This window comes from Tyto alba, unplaced genomic scaffold (genome assembly GCF_018691265.1).
Source record: "Tyto alba isolate M040663 unplaced genomic scaffold, T.alba_DEE_v4.0 Super-Scaffold_5, whole genome shotgun sequence".
In the NCBI taxonomy this organism is placed as follows: Eukaryota; Metazoa; Chordata; class Aves; order Strigiformes; family Tytonidae; genus Tyto; species Tyto alba.
The window spans coordinates 11,993,990-12,009,459 of NW_024881326.1; positions in this window are offsets into that span (position 1 = coordinate 11,993,990).

Here is a 15,470-nt window from a genome sequence, read left to right on the forward strand (position 1 = left end):
GGGACAGTGAGTTTTAGCATAAATAGATATTAATTTGTGTTTTTTGAAACTTTTCATTTATTTGCCATCTGTGATTATTCTGATTAAAAAAAATATCATCCCATCATCCAATCAAAGACAGGAAAGGACTAGGTGGGGCTTTGTTGGCTGACCTTGTGGCACAGAGATCACCTTGCAGACAGATGAACCCAACAGTTAATCTGTGCCTGACAGGCTGAAAATGGGTCATCAGAACTACTGGGCAAAGAGTTAAAAATTTGCTAGGGTGAATTCAGTTGATGCAGTCAGACTCCAGTGCAGCATTAATGTCCCCTTTAGAAGTGGGGGTTCAGATCAGTGAGGTCCTTGCTTTGAATTACACTTTCCTGGCCAACCCTAAACTTCTGGAAATACCCTCCAAATGTCATAATAAGATGCTTGGGAAGAGAGAGGGGAAACACAAAAGGTAACCAATAAAGTAATCTGCAAGCTAAAAAAAAAAAAATCAGTGGACAAAAGGCTTTGCTCTGCCAGCAGTCAAACCATTCAGCCAGCCACAATAGCGTGCTCCCTTCCCATTCTTTGCACCCAGCCTTGTGCATTTGTGGTTATTATCTCGCCTGGACCAGAATGGTGTTGACAAACAAAATTCCAGGTAGCTTTGATTTTCCTTGTGTGCATAGTCAAAGAGAAAGTGTCATCTGCCCTTCAGTGTTAGATTTTTCATTGTCCTCACTCTGCTTTATTCCCTCTGCATCATGGTATGGAACAGACTTGAATTATGGCAGAAGATGAATGAAGTCTTTGAAAAACTACTAGAACAACTAGGCACCGAGGCATGGTGCAGTGGGAGAGCAAAGGGGTCGCCACTTTGAGGGCTTGAGTGCTCTGAATTTTGGGAAGGTTTGGGGTGGCTGTGGAGCTGGTCCTCCGGAGAGAAAGCAAAAAGAGAAATGCAGAGAAAAGCCAGGAGTGGTGGCAGCTGCTGCCATCAACTGTCCTATGACTGGCTACCTAGATAAGGTAGCCTGACAGCAAAGTCTCTTTTGGCTCTGCTTCTCCATCCTGAGCTTGTGTGGGAAGCAATTCCCAGCCCTGCCACAGGAGAGGGGGGATCAAGAGTCTGGGAAAGCAAGGAGACAACAGGACAGTGGCAACGCATGAGAGCTGACTGGCTGAAACATGGAGGGTCCTCCTAAAAAGGGAGGCACTGTCTGTATACCTGCCCCTTTCCTTAGCATCTCTTCTGGACAGCCACTGGGAGATGGGACAAGAGGCACAGTGAGGACTTGGCTTTACCTACTGTGGCATCTTCTAAAATGTGCTATTACTGTGAAGACCTTCTTCCATATGTACTTGGAAAGAAAATTTCTAACAAGGACAGTGGTTGATTATAGCAGTATAGTGTTCCTTGGTGATAAGGGCACATGTTAAAGATAAGAATTATTTCTTCCATTACACAGCTGGGGAGCTGAGCACTCTGCAGGCTCCGACCAAGACAGCTTTAGAGCTGCAGACAGCCCTAGGCCATGATATTTTTCAATGGATGATGCTTCTTCGCGTGACTGGAGGAGGGTCTGGCAATCTCTAGGGCACTTAGATGGTGAACAATAGCAGTGTGGGTGGGGGAGTGTTGTAGTCTGAGCCCAGAGGGCAACTGAGCACCATGTAGCTGCTCACTCACCCCTTCCCCCTCAGGAATGGAAAGGAGAAAATAAAGCAAAAGGCTCAGGAATTGAGGTAAGGACTGTGAGGGATGACTTGCCCATTACTATCATGGGTAAAAGACTCATTCGGGGAAGAAAAAGTACATCAATTTAATTCAAGCACTAACACCACCACCACCTAACAGAGTAGAACAGTGAGAAGTATAACCACATCTTAAAAACACCTTCCCGCACCTCTCCCTTCTTCCTGGGCTCAGCTTTGCTCCCAGTTTCTCTACCTCTTCCCCACCAGTGGCACAGAGGGTCAGGGAACTGGGAGTGCGGTCAGTCCTGCTGCTCCTTCCTCCTCAGGGGAGGACTCCTCACACTCTTCCCCTGCTCCAGCATGGGGTCCCTCTCATGGGAGACAGCCCTCCATGAACTTTCTCTGACGTGTCCTTCCCATGGGCTGCAGTGTTTTCCGAGCTGCTCTGGTGTGAATCCTTCCTGTGTCTTGTAATCCTCCCAGCACCAAACTACAACCATGCGGGCTTCTTCCTACAGAGTCCCAGCCCTCTTCATGCACAGGCACCTGCTCTGGTGTGGGATCCTCCACATGCTGCAGGTGGGTATCTGTTCCACTGGTGACTTCCGTGGGCTGCAGGGCACAGCTGCCCTCTCACCAGGGGCTGCAGGGGGGTCTCTGCTCCAGCATACACCCGCCCCGCTCTTCCTTCTTTCTTCCACTGACCTCAGTGCTCACAGAGGTGTCTTCCTCCACTCCAACTCCTCTCAGGTTCCCCTTCTTAAATACATTCTCACAGAGGTGCAGCCACTGTTGCTAATTGCCTTGGCCAGAGGTGGGTCTGACTTCGAGCCTGGGGAGCTTCAAGAAGCTTCTCACAGGGGGTCACTGCTGTAGCCCCCTGCCTTGCTACCAAAAACCCCACTACATGCACAAACCCAACACAGGGAGCAGTAACAAAGACCCACAGAGTCAAAATGAAGCTGATGAAAGGATAGAAAAGGGAATAATCCTAGCATAGCACTGCCATTAATGTTCATTCGATGTGATGGGAGGTTGGGTGGTGTATATGTTTCCCTTCTGTGATACTGTCTGCAGAGCACTCCCTTTATCCTTTAGTCCAGGCTTGGAGAAAAGTGTTTACACACCCTCCCAAAATTAGACTTTGTGGCAATGGAAAATGAGATCACGACTCTTGCTGGCAGAGTGGTGTGAAACAATGGTGCTGCGAAAAAATAGTAATCTCTTTAGAAGGCCTGGTCTCTTTTGGCAGATGTTATTTTTTTTCTAGCAGAGGGAGCAAGAAACTGCAGCTGGAATCTTTGGTTGGCTTCCCAAGGTACTACTGTGACATTTTAATGATCTAATTCCCCCAAAAGGTGGCATTTTCACTTGTTTCCCTGACCTATTGCTGTACATTCACTGTGAAACAAACTCTCTGCTATCAGCCCTGACATCTCAGGCTCAGAGAAAAAAAAAAAAAAGGCTGTGATTCTAATGCAATGAATGGACTCTTCGCCCTATTAATCCTTATGAGGATGCCTCTGGCTGCCTTCCCCACATGCTCTAGGGCCATGAGCTCTCCAGGAGCACCTCAGCGTAATGCCATTCACCTTTGCAGCTCCCACTGGCAGAAGCTATGACTCAGGGTGCACTTGTGTGATGTTTCCTGGCCTATTTATACACTCTTCCTGCCCAGCTAAAGGTGATATTCATGCTGGCGAGACCCTTTTCTCACCTGTTTGGAGGAGTTGCACCAGGATGAAGCGTTGTTTGTGATAGGCATGTATTGGACAAGATGACCTGTAGAGAATGTGGCTTGCAGGATGCCCTGCCCCACAGTCAGGCTCTGGTTTCCATTCTCTGGAGATAAACTAGTTCACGCTGGTGTAAAATGTGTGTAATGAATAACACAACTACAGCAAAATAGTTTATGTAAAGCACTGATGTGGGAGAAGTTTCATAAGAGGTTTCATACCTCAAAAAGGCCTCTTGTCAAAAATAGAAGCATTTTCTCTATGAAAAAAAAAAATCAAGTTTCTTGCACAGTCTTACTGTCATGCTAGTGGTGTTCCTAGCTGCCATGGAGACCCTCTTTTCTCCCATAGTGAGAGACGCTGTTATGGTCCTTTTCTGAGCAGGACAGAAAGCAGAAGCAGCTCTGTCAGGACTGACTGGGCTGGCGACACTGGCTGTCACCCACTGGGGCAACTGGCCCTACAGCAAATCCCATTGGGGGCTGAGAGGTTTTGAGGGGACAGGCTGGTTAGGGGGCACAAACAGGGGCTTCCAAGCAAGTCGATCTGGTAGAAAACAGAGTTGAGGGACGGGTGAGCTGCTGAGGTGACCTGAGGGGGAGCAGAGATGGGAAAGCTGGTCAGGAAACGGTTTGTGGGGAAACATCCACCTCTACCTTGAGACTGGGTCAAGCAAAAGCAGCTCAGTGCATGTGCTGCTAAACCTGCAGGTAAACACTGGTGTCCAGTGCCAATATTCTGTTTTCTTCCTCTGGGAAGGAAACAGGGATACAGCAGAAACCCAAATAGGCAAAACACTGATGCTCCTGCTCCAAAGGGGCAGGGCAGCTACAGGGATGGGGAGAATTCAGGCAGAGAAACCAGGCCATGGAAATCAATGCAAATGACTTTGATCGCAGAGTTTCAAGCCCATTTGCTCTGTAGGAAGCACGGCTGTCAGCAAGGATAGGCAGTGAGAGGGGTGGAATCTCACAGCTTGCAAGTTGAAACGGAGAATGTAGCAGATGCCTTTTTTTTTTTTTCCTAGCTTCAGAGAGCCCTTAGCAAGAAGCCCTTTGCATCGCTTTAATGGACCAAAGGGTGATGATTCCAAGCTCAAGCCCCACACCCCTACATTTCTGTTGGTGTAAGTGGCAGCACGATGGGCAGCGTTGGTACTGCACTTGCACGGTGGTGGGACCGGTGAGTGATGGACACCAGCTAGGACTGGTGATGGGGAGGCAGTAAGGGCCCATCAAAGCACCTCTCCCTGGGGCATGGGAAGGCTTGGTGCACCAGAGACCCGTGGGGATGGCCTCGGAGCCACCCGACGAAGCAGCAGAGACCCTCCACGAGCAACAGCCGGCAGCGTGGGAAGGGAGACTGCTACCTACAAGCGGGCTGTGCGCCCTGTGAACCGCCCCGGGGAGCGCTCGTGTGGGGAGAAGATCCAGTTGTGTCAGTCATCATTTCTAGGCACTTTTAAAAAGAAAATCCTTTGGGGCAGGAGCTCTGTTTTCATTCAGAGCTGCATGTGATGGGACATGTGCCTCTGCTCTAGTTTCTGAGTGCCACTGCTGTTGTAGGTTAATTATCATTAGTAATTAATCATCACCACTCACAGAAAGGATTTTCCCTGCTGGTCAGAAGTCGCACAGAGCATTAACAGCTTTTTTTTTCCCCTGTAAACACAGCTCCAGTTTGGCCCAGGGACTCCTCTGGCCCTGGCAGCTGCCCCAGAGCCTGGCAGACGCTTGGAAAGTGGTTGGGGGGAGTCTGGATTGACCTGACTGGTGGCTTTTTTTTTTTTTTTAATATATTTTAAATACAGCTAGCTAAAATCTCTCCATCCTCATGTGAAGCTTTGCACAGGGCCTCCTACACTAAGTCTTGCTGACTTTTTCCTTCTTTTAATAAGTTTCTGATGCTGTGAGGCAGCTGGAACAAATCTGGTGATACGTCCTGTGGTAACACATCAGTTTTCAAAGATCTAGCTGAAAAGAAAATAATAACTGTAGTCATTCCTTTCACTATATTTTAAAAATAAAAGAGAAGGAAGGTGACCAGGATTTTTCTGCTAGGGTCACCCCAAGGAAGGAGAGACCCCGGGAGACCTGCTGCCCTCGGGGTCACAGAGATGTGGGCATGGCCGTGAGCTGTCTCTCCTGGCAGGAGCCACTTCCAACATTGGCCTCTCCACAGAACTTTGGGGTTGCTTTTTTTTTTTTTTCTCAAAGATCCAGCCGCCAGATCCTAAAACGGGTCAGGCATATGGAATCACGGCATGAGCAAATTTGGCTGGCGCAAGTTCAAGTTTATAAGGAACTCAGTTGCCTTTTTATCTTTTTTTCAACTCAAACCAAATCCCAAACATAAATTATGGGAACCAGGCTCTTCCTGGTGCCTGCAGCTGCTCAGCAAAATTGACTTTTCCGTCAGCGCTGCTGCTCATAGCGCAAACCTGGCAGCTGAGAGACGGACCCAGTTGGAGCCCTGCTTTTCGATTCAACAAAAGTTCAGCCAACTTGGAGCATTTCAGACTCAGCGAATTATTTTCTGACAAAAATGTTGGTTTATTGGGAAATTTCCGGCTGGCTCTAATTGGGACAGCTGTTAAGGCGGCAGTTTTCACCAGAACTAAAAGTCGCTTTCAGATGAGTACAGCTCTTAAAACGGCTGCTGCTTTGATAGCTGCTCGTTGCCTTTCTTGTCTGATTATTGAGCTTAGTATCTCCCTGCAAGCTTAAAAAAATTTCTAATTTGCTTGTATCATCTTTCTCTTCTCTTTGCCAAACACTATCTTCTGCCCCTCCTCCTTCTCCAAGGAGACACTTGTCAGTTCAAATTTGACCCTAAATTTTAGCTCTGCAAAAATTAATGTGTATAGCATTTCAGATTAAGAGACTTTCTCTCTCTCTTCCCCCCGCCCCAAGCTTCCCAGGGTTCACAAACACAAAAGTCAAAGCGAACATTCGCCTTGTTGCTTTAACATGGGAGATCCTGCCAAGAAAATTAACGGGGCCTATCTGCACAAAGTGAACAAGCTCATCTAATTCTGATGGTGGTACTGAGAGATGTGCAGCTTGCTAGCTGCCTGTAATGACTTGCTTTTTCATTTAATTGTTTTTTCTTTCTAATCCCACATACATTTTTGCCACCAAAAAAAAGGAATTTGAATAAAGCATATGAAGGTTCCTAAATAGCTCATACAGTCCCAGAGTCTGTGAGCTGGAAATTTTATATCCTTAGGGAGCTGAGATCTGTAAGGACTTGATGAAAGCCCTTGATAAAACAGTATTGTGAGCCTTACTCTGATCTGCTGGGAATTCTCACCAAACCCACCTTGGTCCCCATGTGGCAATTGGAAGACCTGGAGCTCCAGAAGCCCCTGGCACATCCTGACTTTGTAGTTCTTGCAGGAAGGATGGGAGCAGAGATGTGGCATATCTGGCTAGAGCCCAACAGCCCGGGGTGGTGGCAGCCACTCTTGCTTGGGGACAGCACAGCGTCCCTGTCTCAGCCGGGGATGTGCTGCTGCTGGGATGCACACGGGAGCGGGGCCAGGCTGCCCGCTCCCCCTGCCTCGCTGCTTAGGGGTCCTAATTTCTGCTGGAGTTTTACCACCAGTGGTCACTTTTTCTCACAATGCTGGCCCCATTCTGGCTACATGATTGCTGCTGAGTTGCTTGAACAAAACTGCCCATGTGTTGCTTGAACCTCCCCTTTGTGCCAGTTCTGGCTGTGCACGCCGAGAGTGCACACGGGGCTGGGGCTGCAGTGAGAGCGGCTCTCCAGGGAATACACATTGCAGATATGGAAATTGCTCTCGAGCAGAGTGAGGAATGGATTAAATTTGGTTCAGATTGAATCAAAACATATGTATATATATATTCTTTTTTTTTTTTTTAATATGGCTTTCCAGTGAAACGGGAAAAAATGAAAAAAATTCATCTTGTCATCTCAGTATGTTGTTCAAACCAAAACAGTGGTTCTTTTTGTACCCTTTTTATTTAAAGGAAGTCAAGTTTTAAATGAACAATGGTGTGCTGAAGTGGAAAAACTTGGAGCACTTAATTTAGAAAATGGATCGATGAAACATTTTGGCATTCTTAAGCAAAATATTTTATTTCAAAACAGATTGAAAAAAGTGCTTTGATTGCAGTTGTTTTTTTCTTGGACTGTGGTTTTGTTTGTTTTTCTTCTTGCTTAAACTAATTGCCAAATTCTGCCTAAATTTGCCAATTGTTTAGATGCCTCCGGACTCTGTTGTGCAACAGGTTTGTGATTAATTTAAAATTAAAAATCTTTGACTGCCAATCACACATATACAAAGAGCTAATGGGAGACCCCTGACTTTAGGGTCCTGATGTGCATTTTCTGCAGCTTGTGTCAGGAATGGGTACCTGACACCAGTGCATCCCATAACTACCTTATAGGCAATGCCCTGTGGAGTGCAGTTTTCCTCCTGTTCATGAATAGGCTGCTAGAAAACTATGCGATGCCAGCACTGGCCCTCTGGGCTCTGTGCTAGTGCCTCTGCTGCTGCACAGCTCGTTCTCACGGGAAAAGAGCCCAGCAGCCTCCCTGGGGTCTTGGGGCCCTTCTGCAGGACTCTGGGACCTACAGAATATATACAGTGTTTTGCACTCCCCTGTCAACCACAGTCCTACCCCTGGGTGGCAGAGGGAAGGAATTTAAATAAAGAGAAGCGAAGTTTATATTTAAAGCCGGAGGATGCTCCTTCATCAGATTACACCAGTTTTAAGTAGGTCAGGCAGGAGACCCAAGATATCCGAGTCCCCTTCAAAGGCATCCGTCCGTCACTTATTATTCCAGGCATTTCCCTTTTGCTCTGCCTTCCTTTCACAGCCCCAGCCCTTTGACGTTGCTTCTGGGCTGCACTGGCTCTCGCTGTGCTTCCCAACACTTGCTCCTTTCATTGCCTTTCCCAGCCCTCATACCCCCCGGCTTCCACACAGTAGTGGGGACAGCAGCGGCCTCAGCCACGTCGTTAAGCCAGGGGGTGCTCAAGGCCACCAATGTGGGGTGCAGCCCAGAAACTGGAGGCCAGAGGGCAAGCTGCACGCGTGGGGTGCTTCTCACAGCACTGTTTTCCCCCCAGATCTGGGTTTTTAACTTGAACACAAATGGGTTTAGGTGAAAGCAAGCAATTATAGTAATGAAAACATCCAAAACACAAAAGAATTCCCCAAGCCTACCTGTTTAACCCTGTTACGCTGGGAAAATAATTGTCTGCCTTGCTCAGCCTGAGACCGCCTGCCTGCTCTCCGCATCCCGGCATCCTTTCCAGCCAGTTTCCCCCATAATCAATCCTAATAAAGGCTCTGGACGTGTACAGGACCCTTCCTGTGTGCTCCCAGGCTTCCATGCAAACAATTGCACTGCAAAGAGGAGAACAGCTTACGGGGTCTCGTCACAGAGCTCCAAAATGCAACCCTGTCACCTTCATTAATCAGAAAGACTTAAATCTCCTCTCCTTCGGCATGGGCAGGTCTGACACAGCCAAGGGGATCGGCACGGAGCAGACTATCAAGGCTGATCCTCCAACAAAGCACTTTAGTGTGCACTAAGTCTTTTTTTCCCAGCTGACTGGGGTTATTTCAGTGCTTGTGATGACGGGCTTTGCAGGGTCACGGCAGGGATCTCATACCTGGGAGGAGAGGGGCTGAGGGGCAGGAGCCTGCAGGCAGGCTGGGCAGGTCAGCAGCGCTTTGAGCTGCCTCCAGGCGGGCGCTTGTGCCGGCCCCGGAGCGGGTCTGGTGCAGGCTGTGCTAGGGCCAGGGATGCTCCAGACCCTTCTGTCGGCCGCGCTGACACCTTCCTGCACCAAAATCACCAGCAAGTAATACCCGCTTGTTTTTATCGAGCCATTTTCCTCACTCGCTCTCAGCCTATTACATTTTCCAACTCTCAGTGGAATTTTTATTTTTTTTAAACTCAAGACCTCCTTCGAGCTGATCACAAGGGAACGCTGAGTGCTTGTTTTTTAATATTCTGACAGGTGCTATTTTGCTATTTGCTTGTGATGATTCAGGACATTTGCATCTCTTTGTCCTTAATTAAAAAGCACTTCACCCTTGCTGCAGGGGTATGGCAGATTTCTCTTGATCTATTCATTTTGGGGGACTTTTAATCAACATATCCACTCTATCGGTGCGGGTGCATTTCTGACAGGGGGGTGAAGCTTAGCGCAGTGTGGAGAGCTGTGTGGGTGTAATTATGGCTTGCTCTTTTTTTTTTTTTTGGGTGAATTTGACTGCTGTTGAAAGGCATTTTCTAACAGCCTCCTAAAAGACAGGGGTCCCCTGTCCACCAAATACATGGGCAATGACAAAGGCAAAATTTGCTGCAAAGCCTGAAGCTGGCAGAGCTGCCTGGGGAGTCGGTGTTTTGCCTCCCTGCTGTAGGCTCTATCTGAGAACCTCCAGACAGTTTTCCTCCACTTTGAGGGACCGCCATTAGATCCCAGCCTGATTGCACAGACACCATCTGCTTCAGCTTATCTACATCTTTGCACCATGACCCTTTCTGCAAACACCCCAGGGCTGGACATGTCCCTCTGCAGTCTGCGGAACAAAGGTGTGCGTGCTTGGTGTTGCTGTGTTGGGGTGCATTTGGAGTATGCCAGGAATGATCCCTGGTCTCTTACACACACACACACACACACACAGACACTTTTTGCAAGGTGAAAGGGCAGTATCCCTCATAGCAGGGCCTTATTTAATGGCAACACGTGTTGCCTTGGGCTGTCAGGGAGTCTAAAAGTACCTGTGAGCTGAGGAAGGGATTCAGCAGCAGCTCAGTGGGAAGTGGCAAGTATATGATCTGGAAGTGGGTTCCACTGCCCAAAGTCCCCCAGGTCTCAAGGGAGGATACAGGGAGAGGGGACACCCCTCCATGTGTGTCCCTTGTGCAAGGCTGAGAGGGTGCTGGCACAGGGCTGTCTGCAGGGATGCCCCAAGGCAATGGGATGCAGGAGGGGTGAGGCAGCCCCAGGCAGGGTGGTGGGAGACCAGAACTGTGCTGCCCTGGCTCCTTGCTCTGAGAGCCCGGGTTGATGGGCAGCAAACACTCCTCCTGGACGTAGGCAGAGGCCGTCTGCCAGAGGCGAATCCTTCCATCCCCCTGGAACAGGCTGTTTCTTTCCAGCCCTCTCCAGCTGGCTGGATCCCACTCGCAGGGTGGGGCAGTGGGAAGGGACTGCTGACCCGTGCTGGGGGATCTCACCCAGGGAAAAGCAGCCAGCCCCTCATGTGCAGCTGCTCCATCTCATCCCCAGCCCAGTGGGGAAACGGGAACTGGGCTTTGCCTCGGGGACCTGAGCCTGCCAGGCAGCAGTGACCCCAGGGACAGGGTCCCAAGGGTCAGGCCCTGGGTGCTGAGAACCTATAACTGATTTCTGCTATTCCAGCCTTAACTCTTCTGTCTCCTGCCACAAAATGCCAAACTAAAAAACAACTTCAGCAAGGCTCCAACTGCTGTTCTCAGTGTTTATCTGTTCTGTTTTTCCAGGCCAGTGCATGCAGGCTCGTGGGAACCTTTGAAGATTATTTCTCTTCAGTTTTCTGAAGAGACTTCAGCCTCCTCTTGAATCTTTTTATTTTACCTCCTTTCAACGCATCGGCGTGATTTCTCTGAGACTTAACAGCGACAAACAAGATTAAGATTGGAGTTTAGTGAGTATTAGGAGAAGATCTCTCATTCCTGACGTGCTGGCAATTACCAGATCCTAGTGCCAGCATCTCTCTTTTTGAGAGGCTCTGTGTGTGCAAGCATTTCTGCTCCGATGACTTTGGGAGTGCAGAAGCTGGAGGGCACTGAGTGCAAAAGCCGCAGCTCACAGTGTCGGCTTCTTTGCACTTCAGCAGCCACTGATTGCTTTCGGCAACCGGAGGGGCTGGGATTGAGGGGGAGAGAACCAAGGGGGAGGGGGACAGTGGATGCTGGGCACTGTGGCACCAGCTGCATGGCTGGCCAGGGTCTGGATCTTCACCTGATGAGGTATGAGGACAATTCAGTTGGAAAGTAAAATCCTAAAGAGGGGGGATATCTCTGGGGTATCTCAGTGGGGCTCACCGTGGCCCAGCAGCCACAGCAGCACAGCCTGAGCTCATGCATGGTGCAGGGTTAATCTAGGTCAGTGTTTCACAGGAGAAGCTGAAGAAGAGAGCAGTGACAGCATTTCTCCATGTACTCTTGCGGGCACAGGCTGAGGAGCAACGCAGGTGCTCACAAGGGTGTGGAGGTGAAAAGGGTGCGAGGGGCAGTGCCCGCACCAAAGGGGAGCTGGCGGCTGGACTAGGAGAACGGCCCTGCTCTGCCATGGGCTCAGGGAACCCTGGTGGCATGACTACATGGGGCTCCCAGAGCTGCCGTGGGGGCCAACTGCCCTGCTGTGTCCCACCTGGGCCAAGAGAAGATGGGAGGGGAAGTGGTCCCATTGCTTCCCCCCATCTGGGAGTGGGTAATAGCATCACAGAGTATGCTCCCTTCCTCGTGAATGAATGATGCTTCGGGCCAGGGGTGGGAGAAGGGCTGCCAAGTTGCTCCAGAGGAGGAGCAGGCGCTGCCCCTGCCCTGAGCAGGCTTGTGCTGGAGAGCCCACACGCCAGATGGACAAAGTGCATCAAGATGTGCCAGGTCTGTTCTCAGCTGGTCACCTCCCCCGTGAGCTCTTCCTCAATGCAGCCCTGTTGGCATGGCACAGTGGACTGCAGCACCACAGTCCCAAGCGCTGCCTCCCTAAAACACAACAAAAAACAGCCCCTCCAAAACGTGTCCCTTGAGTTCAGGCACTTGAGTGAGAAGGGCATTTCCCTTTTGCTGGGGGAGACACCAGAGCTTCACAGGGGAGGAAAATAAAAAGGCCTGAAAATGCCTAGTAGCTCCCAAGAAGGAAAGGGGTATGGAAATGGGCTCAATTCAGGCATCTGCCCTGGGGATTCAGAGTCAGTTCCATAACAGACAGCAAAACAACACAGCTCCATGACCCCAGATCTGCCACAGTACCTGCCCCAGGAGGGACTGTGCTCTGCCTCGGCTCTGGGATGAAAGCCGCTTTCACCGGTTTCTTCGCTTGCCAGCCACCCTGTGCTACCCTCGGGCTGACAAAATGTCAAACTGCCAGGCAAGCCACAGAGCCGGGGCAAGAGGGAAAGCAGAATGCAGGACCCAGACCAGCTGCTGGAAACGGTTGTAATTGCAACAGCTAAACTCGGCCAAAGATGAGCAGTTAACATTATGTACTGGTGTATAAACATTCCCGAGCCAGTGTAAAAAGAAGTCATTGAAATCCCGGCATCTCTGGACAGAAATGCCTAAGGGTATTAACAATAAAAAGCAACCATGCCTCCCTTTCTCACTCTCTTAAATCCTGCCAGGGAGACCAGTGAGTAATGATGTGCCTTCAGCTGTGCCTTCAGAGCTGCAGTACAGAAAGGGCCGGGCAGGGGTACTGCTGGCCAGGTCCATCCACCAGGTTTTGGTTGTGAGGACCATCTTCTGCAGGTGTAGGCTCTGCTCTCAATCCCGGCGTGACTTCTGGAGACCCCCAAGCTCAGGTTTATCACAGCAATTGAGCAACCCTGGGAGGAATCACTGTGTGAAATACAGTTTGCATCCCAGTGACAGATGTTGCTTCCATGACCTTTCTGCTCCTTTTCCCCTACCTTAAACTATTGTGGCATGGGTTGACAAGCAGCTAACGTGTCTCCACTCACAGGCAATCACATTTCTATGGTGAAGAGAAGCAGCTGCTCCTGTTCCTGCAGCTTCATGTCCCCAAAATTTGTATCAGCAGTTGCACAGTATTTAAAATATGGATATACTGCCTGGGAGTTATTCTGGGGGGGACACGCCAAACTACCAGCTCATGGACATACGACATCAGATGTATGGATGGCATAGCTGTGAATTCCATTTGAAAAAGTACTGAAACACTTGGTGCTCAATTTGCTGAGATTTTTCCATTTTCTGTCAAATGCTGCCAATTCTCTTTCCCTCCCCACCCTTTCCCATGTATGTTTTCTCTTTTCACATATTGATCCTTAGGAGGAATGTAACATGTTAAGCCCTGAGCTCGGGAGAGCGCCAGAAGAGCAGAACTGTAAAAGCCCAGGAAATGGCATCTTTCCCATCCCCGGGATGACAACAAGAACCATTCTGACACCCAGGATCAGTTCACCTATCAGTTTGGTGATGTATTCCCACTAAGCAGCTAATTTTGAAGAGGGACTGTCCACAGTGGAAGGGATGTGGAGACTCCTTCAGGCCTGGCCTGACGTAGCAGCAGTGGATGAAAGTAAAGTTCTCGTTCTCATCAACACTCTTGTCACCCTCTGGGACAGCTTGCACCAGCTCTTGCTACGGCCTGGGCTGTCCTCCCACACCCTTCATTCTCCTTGGAAAATGTTCACGTCACATTTGTTCAGGATCCAAACACATTTTTTTTATCTGTCAGCACTACAAGTTCACTCCAGCACCTAAAAACCAAACTGTGTCCTGTCTGCTTCATATATCATTACTGTCCATAATGGTGGGAAGCCAGAGCCCAGCTGGAGTGGTTATTGATGTCATGTGAGCCCAGATGCAGCATCTGCTGCTGTGCTTGGTCTGCCTGGTGATCCTGAAAAAGACAAAACCTCAGCTATGTTGAACAAATGCCCTGGTAGAGTAAACAAATGTTTCTACCGTGCCGGACGTGCCCCATCTCGGAGAAAAGGATTGAGGCTCATACAGGATTTTTCAAAGGGACCCTGTAACCAGCTTTTCCTTGGATGTCCTTCACCGCTCTCATCCCAGGCGTGTCAGCATACTCAGCCTCGCAGATGCTGCTGTAGAAGACTCACAGCCTGACCAGCCTCTGCCTTCTGCCAGAGCCCACAGCTCCAGGCACTGGGAGGAGATCCATGGGATCCTTAGTGTGGGAACCTGCGTTGCTCCTGGAGGATGCGCTGGCTAAGTAACAGCACAAGCCCCGGTTTGTTACCAGGAGGAGAGTGAGTATCAAGGACAGTGGCTCTAACTGTGCTCTGTTCTCAGACAGATGACGTGGAGAGGTGACGGGAGGAGGGGAAAGAAAATTCACCTCCCTGCAGCCCTTCAGAGCTGTCTGCTGCACGGCTGTGGCAGTGGCTGCCTGCGGATACCCTGGTGGCTGCCTGCCTTGGTGTCCCCAGCTCTGCCAGCAGCTCTCTCAAGCCTGGCCTGTTCCTGCAGAGCCCTGTGGGACCAGGCTCTGCCCAGGGTCCTCCAGTCCTGCTGTGGGCTGCTTTGCTCCTCCACCCTTGACAGATATCTGCCTGAGCAGGACTCTGCAAATGCCAAAAAATGGAGTTTTCTCAGAAATGAGCTCCTTGGGTTAATGATTTTCTCCACTTGTATCTATTTTCCCTCAGTACAGCACTCCTGACAGAGCCCAGAAGAGGAGCAGTCTCCTTGGAGAAAGACACTCCTTGTCTTTGGCATTGCCTGAGGTGAGGAGTGACCAGCCTCTTGCACAAGGAAGAGGGCAAAGCATTGCCTCCTGCCTTCACCTGCTGCTCCAGCCCACAGTCATAAACACCAACCACCAAGGCAGGAGCAGGCAGCACAGATTTTATGACTGACACTGCAAAGGAGCATTTGAGAGAGCATAGTGGGATTCAGAAAGGGTTGCAGATGTGCCCAGACTCGTACAGGACTCTCTGGCTATGGGACGGCTCCCTCTGAAAGCATGGCCAAACTTGCAAGGTTTGGGATCCTGGACCAAGGCTGGAATTATCTGCTTGTCTTCCAGGGCTAAATCCTGCAGTGAGGAGTGCACAATCAAACTCTGATTTTCTGTGGTAGCTTGGCCCCCCAGGTTCTGTGCTCATGAGGACTCTGTAAATAATAGGTTTTATTAGTTTGCTGGTTAAACTGAAATACCAGAAGGGACAGAAAGCATCTTGAATAAAACATTTCATCTCCTCTTTAAGTTTGGAAAATCCCTTGACAGTAGACCTCAAAACAAATGTCTCCTAGGAGTGGAAAATAGGGGCTGTTTCCTCCCAAAACACTGGTGCAGGACATCTTGTCCTTCTC